General features: G+C 44.2%; 1 protein-coding gene across 3 annotated transcripts in view; it reads right to left on the bottom strand.

The window, feature by feature from the left end:
• The window catches only part of USP9X (ubiquitin specific peptidase 9 X-linked), a 106,047-nt gene extending 96,731 nt beyond the window's left edge, over positions 1-9,316 (bottom strand). For all 3 annotated transcript variants that reach the window (XM_050915206.1, XM_050915205.1, XM_050915208.1), the window contains exon 1: positions 9,030-9,316. The gene's annotated coding sequence lies outside the window, so the exon portion shown is untranslated. The remainder of the gene's footprint in view (positions 1-9,029) is intronic.
• Positions 9,317-12,983: the final 3,667 nt, after the last annotated feature.

Below are 12,983 nucleotides of genomic sequence, written 5' to 3'. Positions count from 1 at the left end.
GGAATCTTCTTAAATTACCCATGGCTCAAGTGAAAATATCCTCCTTAAATGATAAAATGCTTAAATAGATCATGACTTGTGCATTTTTTCCAAGGCTCTTTGCATCATTTGTTTTTCACCGCACACAATTTTTAAGTAACTTCACGGAGCCATCTGATAATTCAACTGAAAAAGGAATAATGGAAGCATTTTGAAAATCAAGCTTTTATTTCTGCTGAGGAACCAACTCTGAAAGACTACAACCCCCAAGTCCTGATGAAATAATACTTACTACAGCTGGCAAAAAAAGTAATACTCCTATCCAAATTCAATTTATGTTTTAACCTGGGGCGGGGGGGGGGGGGGGGGGGGGGGGGGGGGGATATCAAACTTTTCACTTGCATTTATCAAGCATCTGAGCAAAAATAAGGTAACATCAACCTCATATTTACAAATACAGCAAAGCAAAGAAAAAAACCAACTGATTATACGCACCCTGTGACAAGTTGTCTGTAAAGATGACACTTTCTTCCCAGCAAGAAAGTCTCTCTGAAGTATACACCTAACCTAACCAATTTTGGTGAAACAAAACATTACTTACCCAGAAGCATTAGCTAACCAGAAGTATGAGAGAGAACAAAAAAGAAAAAAAGTCCAAAAGAAGATAACCACTAAAACAGTTGGGCACTCTGAATTCATAAGTAACATTTTCAAGGAAAAACGGCAGGAGAAAACACAGAATTAATTAAACAGAAGATATTCAGGAAAGAAAAGAAAAAAGGTAAATGCAGACACTAATTTTATCAGATCAATAAAATCTCACCACAGCATTTCTTTAAAGCAGGCTAATAAAACCAGACCATGCAGGCAAGTAGGAGCAAACTACAGAAATTTAAACAAAAAAATCCTCATTTCTTATTAAAACATCTTAAAAATCATGAGAAAGTATCTTAAGAGAAAACAAACATTTCCAGAGCTTGTGAAAGAAGCAAAGAAAAGTTTTTTATACCTACTGTACCAGTCTACAAAAATGTACCCCAAAAATAATGTCTTCATAATTCCTATAGATGGAAAAACCATTGCAGCTGAGCTGTTTAAACATCAACATGGTTGTTAAGGCTTCTTCCCCCCCCCCCCCCCATTTCTGGCACAGATGTTCTGAGAAAATAACTTAAATTCGTCAAACACACTAGAGAAGCCGATTATGTTAAAGAGATACGGAATGACATACAATGATAAACTCACATTTAAAGCAAAATTTTGCTGTTAGAATAATCAAAAGTAGAACTAAAGGGTTAGTCTTCATCGTAAGCATGAACTACTATTTATCATATTTTCAGACCCACAAAGAACCACATCAACACTGAAAACCCCTCAAACTGTATTTTAGGTGTAGTATAGTGTAAGCACATACTTAAAAGCGTGAAGCAGCTCTCACAGGAGAGATTTTCATTCTCTGCTCTCAACTGTTAGTTACTTGCTGCTGGTCTAGATAATGTATACAGCTTCTACAACACCTCAATCTTCCTGTGTGATACTCACACCTAAGTAAATATAAAGCAGATAAACAAGCAGCACATGAAGTAGCGAAAACAATTTAAATTTCAGAAAAAGATGATCTTCTGAAGTACCAACTAAGGATCAATCAACACAGTGCATTTGAATCTCCAAATCAAATTCTCATTTTGGCTGCTACTTGCCAACAACAAAACTAAACTAACACCATATTGGTCATTCACTACCCTCATCCAGCTGCCGCCAGGCACTATATCCAGAGTTGCTACTGGTTCTAAATATTCGTTCCATTATCAGGAAAGTGATATGAAGAAAAGAAAATTCATGACAGGATGCATTACCAAACCCTCCTTCATCTGACCAAAAATCTTAGGATGGTGCAGATAAGTGAAAAACTTCAGTCATACACTGCTAACTAGAGGCTGATACTGATCACATGGGGGTTTTTTCCATGGCTGAAGACCCATTAGCTTACAGCAGGGTTTCACTACCACTATGCTAACCTTGCTGCATCCATTGCCACTGATGAAAATGAAGCTTTTCATTTCACTTCAAAGCTTTTCATTTTATGAAAAAAATTCTATTTTCCCAATCCTCAAATATGGAAGGAAAGGGAAAGGAATTAATGGCTTCTTAAATGCCATAAGGGGAATTCATGTTTCAAGTTACATCTTCACTAGACACGTTACAAACTGTCAACCACAGCAATCTGGCTAAACTGCTACAAGAATAAGAACAGTAAGAATTTTCAGGCAATCTGGAGATTATCTTGCTGTCTAATTACCAGAACTATCATGAAGAAACTCTGACACAGCAAGAGAGCTATAAAGCACTTAAGAAATCTGACATTACTACCTCATCTAGGGAAAAAAGTCAGTACATCATCTTAAAAAAATGTCCTATTGCATGTGTGTGCATGTGCACGTGTGTGTGTATACACACACACAATTATAAGCAGTCAGGAAAAGCATCTGGGATTTTAAGGTCCCACTGTGATTAATAAAGCACTGTCTGAAAGACAAGTCAAGGCATATGGAGGGCTGTGTAAAACTGGAGCCTGAAACTGTAGAACAAGTCACTGGAGTTTTCACCTTCAAGCTCCAGAGAATTTATGTCACAATTTAAAAAAAAAAAAAAAGGAAATCCTCACAGCTAAAGGATGCAGGAAAATGCATTAAAAGGAAACGTCAGAAATCACCAATTAACATTTTATTTCTAAATCGGAAATATACAAAGTCTAATATATAGTTTAAACTATAGTTTAAGCTTTTAGTTTATCAAAATTTTGGGTTTTCACCAACCTATTCACCTAAAAATTAAGCTACGCAGATCCACCTTTCTTATTTAACTTTCAAATTCATGGACTTGTTCTGTTGAAACTTATTCAAAAACACACTGAAGTACTTCATTGCTAAGACAGCAGAAAAATTAAACACCAAAAGATGCAAGGCTCATTTACTGAGATGCCAGTATATTTTAACAACAATGCTCATTCCCATCTTATATTAGAAAAGTAAGAGACTTTTCTTCCCCTCACTGTCAATTTTCATTTCAGGAGAAGAAAACTGAAGTTCCACCCACAGCCAATACAGGCCTGTCACCACTATCTCACACCACAGTGCTAGCAAGGACACTCCCCTCCAACCAAAAAAGCCTGTCTGGTAACAGAGGGATCCTACCCCGCACATCACTACTGTTTTTTCTTTACTGAACACATTTCTAAACAATCTCCTTTTTTTCTTCTTCACCATTTCAGAGCATTATAGCTAAGACCACCCTAACAGAAAACACTACCTTTTCCTCTTCCCACACCTAGTCCTGCTGAAGCTAGAGAAAAGGTTAAGCGGCAATTAAGTGACTTAAGGATTTAGGCCTATGGAATTTGTAACGTACATTTTTGTGTCATTCCATGTTGCCATTCAGCTGTTACAAAAGTGTGTTACTTGTCTTAAACAAAGGCTCTTCTAGGGACAATTTTCTATTACTCGAGTTTTGGGTATTTTACATGAAAGCTTAATGAAAAGTTAGCCCTGAAATTCCCTCCATGTACTTTTCATTATTTTGAAGCACTCATTTGAACAACACTTCTGTTAAAAGAAAAAAAAATACTAGGGAAGTCTTTTACAGTTTACAGCAGAGAGGAGAAGAGGACATGAGCAAACATTAAGGAGTCGCATGTTTGTGACTTGCCTTCAACATATTCTTGAATTTCAGCTTAAAAAAAAAAACTGGAAAAAAGGTTTCTTCTGTGAGAGTTCTCCATTCACAAATGTACATCTTTAAGGAATGATGCAATGTGGAATTCCCCTCTTATGAGTGAATTCATGGCAAAACGCTAACTACCAAACAGTATGATTTCCTAAGATGTCCATGCAAAGATCTATATGCAAGAAAATCACATTTTTCTGTTGGCAGTTACATGTGTGAAGAAAACTAAATCACAAAACAGGGTTACATACTGTTTTTGTAAACAGATCAAGGACGCTACAAATAAAAGTTTCCCACGGTAACATTCCCGATAGCTATCCATTACTTCTAAAGCAGTCTTCATTTTAACTTCATGAAAAAAGCTGAAAATACTAGCATTCAAAACATGACTTAGATTTTAACTCTACATCCCACGGATCTCTTTTGAAGGTGTACTAACACAAAGAAGTTAACTAAAAGCAAGTCATCATTCTCACAGTTAATACTAACTAATTCTTTAAGAAAATCATACATTGGTAATGTTTCCTTTAGAAAGGAAGCCTGTGAACATACATGTATCCAAATGGGTTTTATTCCCAGCATTTTACTTTTTATTTGAACACACATCAACAGCTGGTGGCCAAAAAGCTCTGATATCAAGCAGATTGAATTCAACTCTCAAATAAAAAGAGTAATGGCTTCTTATAAAATGAAGCAAATATCAGAAAATTCACAACAGAAAATTCAAAAGGAACTGGCTGTGCTGTTAAGCTCCCTTAAGAAAAAAAAAGAAGCAGAAAGATTTTACACTAAGTCACAACTGGCTACTTTAAGACCTTACTTACTTTCCTCCTCTCCTCTATTGTGGGGAAAGTTATTAACAGCTCTCCTGTAACCTTACCAACACTCAGTATTTTAAATTATTTTACCAAACCATATCTACAGAAAGTGCTCAAAGCACCAAGGGGCTCAAGTGGACACTAATGTCTCAGAAATGCAGTAGCTGACATTTTGAGGGTGCAAAGTCATGACAGAACGGCTTTCTGCCACTGTCTATCTATTCAAGACTCTAAACAAGAAGATCTAAGTCAAAACATGGTTCTGTCATGAAGTGCAGGGGGAACCTCTGTTAACCATATTCTCAAGTCATGCTACAGCCTTAAGCATAACAAGAGACAGCCAATACAACATAACTGTTTTAAAAAGAATCTCAACTCATTACAAAACTGTAATTTATTATAATTGTGTGAGAACTTTAAGATGTTCCTATGTTAATAAAAGAACAAAAACTAGATTTAATATACGAAAAATGTCACTGCATTTTTCTAACACATGAATCTGAAGTAGCTCAAACTTCCCAGGTAGAAAAATTCAACTCTCACTATATGCAAGCATATGCTTATGAAAGACCTTCTTTCCATCCCTTACCTCTGCTATGGAAAGACTGTTTCTTTTAACTACCATTCTGCAATACAAAGATTCACCAAACGGCTCTTCCTAAACATAACCAACTGCTTGACAAGACAGCTAAGCAACTGACACTCGTCACTACTGGATACTGCAGAATAAGAACCTCTTAAGAAAAATGGAACAAAATAAAGATTGTGGTGAATATTCTACACTGATGGTAAAGGGCAGGTATAGCAGTGTAGCTTAATTTTTAATTCTTTTTTCATTAGGTTTGTGTCAGGGAGACAGTATGCATAACAAAGCTCAGTTACGTAAAAAAAAAAAAGTCGTGTATTTATATACCTCAAACATTGTGCTAAGACAAGTCTACAGCAACAGCACATATCATTGCTAGCTTTGCAAACACAAGGTCCTACAACAAAAGATAGACATTATCAAGTTGTGTTCCCAAAACATACCCTTACCTACAGCTTTAAATTTTGAACTCTGATTTTAAACTAGGGTGATATGGATAATAAAACTGGATGCAGCTACACAGAGCTTCAGAAGACACATCCTTGTTACAAGAAAAACTTAAGGTACCTGAACAAGAGAAACCATGTCCACATGTTCAGATTAATACTAATGCCAGCGTCCAGGAAACAATTTTCTAAAGGACATGAAACCCTTCACATGTACAGCTTTTCAAGTGAACAGAAAACCCAGCAAAGTTTGTTACATCTTCAGACAACCACTTCACACTGCTCTCTGCAAGTGCTGGATAAGCAAGACTACTAGTTCAATTACACAATGTTTGTGATTACAAGAAAAAGAATTAAAGTAAGTGTAACAGTTTTCAGGGTTTTGCAGGGTTTGGTTTGTTTTTAAAAAAAAATAAGTCATGCTTTAAGTGAAAAACAGTAAGGGACGCCTTTGATTCATTTACTTCATAAACGAGGCTATCCTGCTCAGGATGTTTTCAAAATATACCTACAGTTTTTAGATCTCTTAGGATATATAAAACAGTATTTCGGGGAGGGGGGGGAAGGAATATATACATACTTAGAGTACTGCCTAACACAAAAGTGCTTGCCATTCAAATACCTGAAATAAGTTCTGAACTTATTTCTGTCCTTCCTGCTCCGGTTTAGAAATATTTCCCATGGAACTTAATACATTTTCAATACACACCTGACAGAAACATAACTTTAAAGCCATTTAAAAGTAATTTGTTCAAACTAATAAATAACTTAAACCTTATCCATTTTTACCCAAAGTTGTATTCATATTGGAACTAATTGCAATTTTAAATGTAAGATGTCTTGGAACAAAGGTATTACAGGTACTTTTACTTTTTTAAAAGTCTATTTAATTTTGTTGAATAGACACTAATCCACTATTTTTGTTTATCCTGAGTCTTGCTTGTAAGAATTCCAGAACATTAATAAAATGCATAAAGCTAAAAGTGTGCATTTAGAACAGAGAGTAGTTGCACTGGTCTATTTCTGAGTACAAATGCACCACAATGTGGGAAATAAAATGTTTATGTAAGAGTCACAGTGTTCCACAGATACAGAAAGAGTAAACAGTTTTGCTAGCACTATCCTTATTGATTACCACCTCCAGATGTAGTCTTCCTGTCAATTCAATGGGCAGAAGTATCACAAGGGCAAATTCTGCAAGACATGAAGCAGCAGGCTGGAAAGATTAAGACAGAAGCTACCCAAAAGAAATACCATTAAGAAAACCTACACAAAAGAAAAGTACGAAAGATATTGCAAAGAGAGAAAAAAGTTACTATGATACAATCTTACATTTATTTTTAGCTAGATTCCCCCCCCGCCCTCTCCCCCCAAAAAACCAAGCTGATACTTGAGTTTCTTCCACTGCAGCTTTATGATTACATTTATGTTTTTTGCAAAGCTATCATTAAGTATCACCATTGTCCAGGGTATTGCAACAGAATAATCAATACATGTATTTTATATGCCTGCCCAAAATTCTTGATATTAACTACTGTACTTTGTTGGTTCAAAGAATAAACATTACTTCCACTCAAAGAATCAAAAGCATTATTTAAAAATAAAAATTAAAAAACCACAACAAAACCCAAGCAATCAAAAAAACCCCCCAACACCCTCATGTATGACTTAGGTTTTGCTGAAATAAACACGTTACTTGATCACAAACTTGGTGGGAAGTTCTGCCAATTTCTCAAAGTAAAACCTTAAAATATCAAGAATAAAGTTAGCTGCCTACAGATTTCAGTCACCTCTAAATCCTTCTTGCTATAGACACCATTTCAATTCCATAATCAATAAAGGTCAATCCTCCAAACACCCATCAATAGTCCCTTCCTAAACATAACAACTTTAATATCCATTTGTCAGGCATTTGAGAAGCCTGCTGAAAAACACAGGTTACCTAGTCCGTCTGTCATAACAAGTGTTGCCACTAGTATACTTAACACTGCATATTAATATCTAAATTCAACAACTTTTTAAAAATACAGGCCCCAGTTCTGCAACTAGGTCAGCAAAAGTGGGCCTTGTGCTAGCTTTGAGCCTGTGACTTCAGAGGGTCTTTGGGCTGACAGAAACGTCCAGTGATATGAATACAACTGCAGAACTGTGAATATAAATCAAATTGTACAGACAACATGAAGACAGCTGAGACAGACACAACATGTCTACAGTCAGCCTGGGCAACCTTTGAGCATTTAATTAGAACAATTCTTTTCTGAAAGAATTGTTTTCCTCTACAGTTGTGTGTTGCATGTTATTGTACCTCTTCAAAATACTTAACTGGACTTCTGAGGGAGCAACCTGAAAATGAAATATGGCATCTTAAAAACCACCTCAACATTTTTGGATGCTTCTATGAGAACAAAATCACTTAAGAACAAAATAAATAATTTTCAAAGGCTATTCTCTGTGTATACAAACAATGCCACACAAAGTGGGACAGCACACCTTAAAAGAGTGATTAGCAACACACAAAAAAAACCCCAACAACCCATCCAACTAGTGAAATCCTGTGTTTTCTTGAGGACAATACCAGAGAATAACCGTGGCCAAACTGCATGCAACTACCCCTGCCACACACTTTGGCCAAGGGGAGAGGGCTATATTGCCTAAAATAAACCGCAACAGACAAGCCCTAAGACATAACTTCGAGGAGAAGCGGCAGGATGAACCAGAGGAAGAAGATGCGAAAAGCCACAAACGTTTTTTTGTGCATCGAAACAGGGTTGCTGGAAGCCGAGACTAGAGGAGTGGCCCACGCGTTAATAATGTTTACAGCGGGCGTGAACGAGCTGGTGCTGGTGGTTTTCATTGAGACTGTAGGGAAAGCGCCTCGGCAGGGCCTTATTTCCAGGCGTCGCCCGGGCCTACACGGCTCCAATCACTCCACCTCAGTAATGGCGTTCGGTGCGAAGGGAAGCGAGAACCAGGGGAGGCAAAGCTGGGTGCAGCGCTGCGGGGAGCCACCAGGCCCTCCTCGCCCGGCGGCACCGGGGGGGGCGGGAACGGCGGGAGGGGCCGCCCGGCGGCTGGCAGAGCCCCCCGAGGGGCGCGGAGCACTTCCAGCCCCCGGCAGCCGGGGAGAGGATGAGGAGCCGTCAGCCATTTTCCCTTGCCCTCCAAAACACCAGCGATGCAGGGCCACACGCCGGGGGCTGCGAAGGAGGCGCTGCCGCCACCCGCCGCTCGTTATCCCCACCCCCCACCACCCCCGCTCCCCGCCCCGCGGGGCCCGGCTCGCCCCCTCCTCCCCGCCGCCCCGCACCCCGACCCGGGGAGCCCCATCCCCGGGGAGCGCCTCCCTCCGCTCCGCACGGCGGCGGCCGGCCGCAGCACAAACAGCTGCCCCCGCGCAGCCGCTTCGCTTCGCCTCGCCGCGTCCCGGCCCCGGCCTCGGCCCCCGGCCCCGCCCGGGCACAGCGCTCCGCCACTCACCCCCGCACGGCTTCCCCTTGTCCCGCGGCTGCTGCTGCGACGGCCCGGTGCCCTCCTGGGTGCTGCCGAAGGAGCGCGGCCGGGGACTGCCTCATCCCAGGCAGCCAGCAGGGCAGAGTCTCATGCCAGGCCCCGCGATCCCGGGCGTGCAGCCGGCTGACTGAGGGGGCGGCTCCGCTTCCCCGGTCACCCCCCGGGCGGGCGCCGTGTACTGCGACGGGAAGAGGGAGGGCGAAGCTGCCGCCGCTGCCCGCGCTTCAGATCCCGGCCCTGGCCGCTCCGCTCTCTCCGGCGCCGGCGGCACCGCCGGGGCGTTTTTCCTGCGTCACCAGCTCCTGCCCGGCGGCCCTGGGCTTCGGCTCCGGCTGGGGCTTGGCCGGGGCCTGCGCGCTCCGCTCCGCCCCGTCCGGGGACCGGGCGCACGCGGGGGAGGGGGCGCACACGCACCCCACGCCTCTCGCCGGGGCCCGGGGCTCGGCTGGGCGGCAGCGGCCGCTGCGCGCGGGGGCAGGCAGGCAGGCAGGCAGGAAGGTGGCAGCGGAGGGGCCGGCCCGGGCGGCTGGAGCGCTCTGCGCTGACGGCTCCGTGCGTGCGGGGGGAGGGGAGGGCGGGGGAGGGGGGAGGGAGCGAGGCGAGGCGAGACGCGGCGGCGGCTCCTCGCGCTCCCGGCGGCGGCGGCGGCGCACCTCCGTCTGGCGGGGCCCTGGGCAAGATGGCGGCGCCGGCAGAGCCTTCCGCGCCCGGCCCGCGCCGCAGGCCCCGACCTAGCGCGGCAGCGGCGGCGGCTCCGCCACCCGAACGGCGTGACGCGCTCCCCGCCCGCGTCCCCCCCGGACTGTCACTCACGCCGCAGCGGCGAGGCCCAGGCCGCGGCCCGCCTGCCCCCACCCTTCCGTGTGCGGCGAGGGAGCGCGCGCGAGGATAGGCGGGGGGGGGGGGGGGGGAGGCGGGGGCGCGTGTGCGCGCGCGCGCGCCGTTTCACGTCGGTTGGGCTCGAGCGGGTTCCATTGTGACCCGCCGGGCGAACCGCGCGGAGGGCCCGGATAATGACGTCAGCGCGGCCGCTGCCTTCTGGGCCCGGCCCTCCCCTCCCCTCCGCTGCCGCCGCGTTGGGCCCCGTCGGGGCGGGGGCGGCAGCTGGGGCCGCTCCGGCGGCGCGTCCCCTTGGGCCTGGCGGTGCCGGGGGTGGCCTTTCAGCGGCGGCGGGCGGCGCCGCTCCGCCCTCGGGTCGCCGTGCGGGAGGACGGGCGGACAAAGCCGGGGGGAGGGGGGCAGAGGCGCCCTGCCTGCCCGCTCGCGGCCCGAGGCGGGCGGCGCTGCCGGTGACGGCGTGCCGTGGCAGCGCGAGCCGGTACGGCGTGCCCGCTCACCGCCCGGGGCCAGGAACACCCCGGGCAAGCAGCGGGAGAGGCGGGGTCGTCCGGTGCGTGTGCGGTGGCTGCGGCTTTCGCGCCGCTCAGCTCAGCCACGGCCGGGCCTTTCGCCGGGCACCGACCGCCTCTGGGCCTCGGGCCCGCCGTCTGACAACGGGCTTTGGGCAGGGCCTCGGAGCTGACATAGATGCGCGCAGAGGTGACTTCATTCCTCACCGAAACGCTGCCTCCCTTAGAACAGATACCTGGTTAGGGGACACCAGCATTTTAAAAAGCCAGATGGATCTGTTGTTGCTCTTGTTCCTTCCTTTGATACGTTTGCATTTATGTACATGACTACTTTAGAGTATGAAGTCAGTAAAACCCCAGTCTACGTAGATGCTTTATATAGCAATGGGGGAGACTTTAAACCGGGATTTACAACCTGGAAAAAATGGGAAAGCATGCCTTGTGGAAGGACAGAAGTTTGGCAGACATGGGGAACTTGGTCGCGGAGAGTACCTGAAATGGTGCTTAATGTTTTGTTTTGTTTGTATTCCAAGGTCAAAGTCTCGCTTTAACAACATCGTTCAAGAATTTCAGAGCAGGAAGTGAAAAATACAGTATCCAACTGAAAACACAGGAGGAATTTAGGTTGCATGGGTTGGAATTTGCTCAAGAGGCTAAGGCTAACAGCCTTAACTCTTGTGCAAAATGTTTATCTTGTGGACCGCGCAGTGACAAAGACTAAAACACCGGTTGCTCATTGCAGGAGCTGTGGGTGGGTGTTTTTCTGTAAAAAACTAGAGCTCAAGTGGTGATATCTACTGTTATTTCCTATTTTAACAAAGTTAGAGTTAGTCCTTTTTTTGCTAATCTCTAGGTTTTATTATTTGGGAAGGAAATCTGAAGTACATCTTTGCATTAACCGCTCAGTAAACAAAACAAAGGATGCAGCTGCTTCATCGCTGTACAAATGCAACAGTTTGTTTACGGAAAGAATAGTTCTACATGCGTTGTCTTCACCAACAATAAAAACAAGCCATAACCATGGTGAAAATCTGTGTAAGTGTAAGCCTATTCGTGTTCGGTTTAGAAATATGTGTAATCATAGAAAGAACGGCCCTTTTATCTCAGTGATTTCATGTCTCTGGGCATGTTATTGTGGCCTTTTTCCTTTTTTGTCCCTTATCAATTACTTTGGGCTTTCCCTCCTATTTCCAATTTACCCAGTTTGTTCTCCTGGAAAAAGCATTTAAAATTACTGCACCTATAATGCATTTAACTTTCCTTGCCTGCTGCAGCATTCTCCCTCGAGCTCTTCTCTCTTTATGGTGACTCACAGAGGCACAACGGCACCTCAAACAGTTGTAGTTGTGTATTTTGTGACACTTCTTATCCTTAAAAATAAGCTGCTGTGTTTATTGATGGTCATTTCTTTTTATTGTTAAGTAGACCCCTGTATTAATGACAGGCCAAATACTGTGTTCCTTCTAACTACTACGTCTTTTTTGGCAGAGCCAAACAGTGACACATCAGTGGATTTTTATAATGTGGGCAATTGTCCACCAAGAAATTGACTTGTCAGTTCACATAAAAGTTAACCAAAAAAAAAAAGATATGAACAATACTTGTGGAAACAATACTGGTACAACTTGTAGCAAATATTTCCTCTTGTGAAGAATTCCCTCTTCCTTCAGCCAAGAGAAAGAGTAGAAGCTCTGATTAATTTAATTGAAACCTTAGGTTTGGAACAAACTAAGAACTGTTTCCTCTTCAGCTTTCTGGGACCTTTGGTGGTATTTTTCTGATTTTAGATTCTACTTTATGTACAGTTTGCAGAAGCGTAATGAGATATGAGGAATTCTGCACTTGTATGGGGAAAAAAATATATGACTTCATCTTTATTCTCTTATATTTGACCTCCTTTCTGTTTTAAAAGTATATTCTGAAGTGCTTTGACAGACCAGCAGTTGCTGGTAGCCATGCTAATCAAAGGTCACGATAGGCTGAAGCAGACAGCTATTTATGGCACCAAATAAAAGAAGATATTGGGACGGCAATGGCACTTGGTGGTTACTGAGCAAGCAAACTGCACACCAGACTTGTGACTGGGGAATTCTTACCGTTCCCCCGAACAAAAATCTATGCCCGTCCCTCTTCGCTCGGGCTTCCAGAGTTCTCTGGGGGCATTGCCGTGGCTCATCTTGTACAACGCTGCTTTGCCTTTGGAAAAGATTGATGCTTCCGCCTCCCCCCCGCTACTGCAAATAAGTGTTACCGGTTTCTCTTTGTGCAGCAACTATGGAAACAAAAGGATATGAGTGAGATAAATTGCTGATTAAAAGAGTATCCATGGTATGAAGACAGAAGTCAGTAGGTGCTCACAAAACTCACTAATTGTTCTAAAATAAGTATCCACGCAGAGAGCTATGACAGACTAGTTTATTCCTCAGTCGTCCTTCCGGTTAATTCCCCTCTGTACACAACCGTTGGTGTGATTAGAAATGCTTTTGCAACGTTTTTAGTTCAGTGCGAAAATGTGGGGAATGGAAGCGTTTCCCTGCAGGCTTCCCAGCTCACGCACCGCAGTCAGCCTATC

The sequence above is a fragment of the Gymnogyps californianus genome, chromosome 1 (genome assembly GCF_018139145.2).
Source record: "Gymnogyps californianus isolate 813 chromosome 1, ASM1813914v2, whole genome shotgun sequence".
Lineage (NCBI taxonomy): Eukaryota > Metazoa > Chordata > Aves > Accipitriformes > Cathartidae > Gymnogyps > Gymnogyps californianus.
This window is presented reverse-complemented; position numbering and strand designations above follow the sequence as displayed.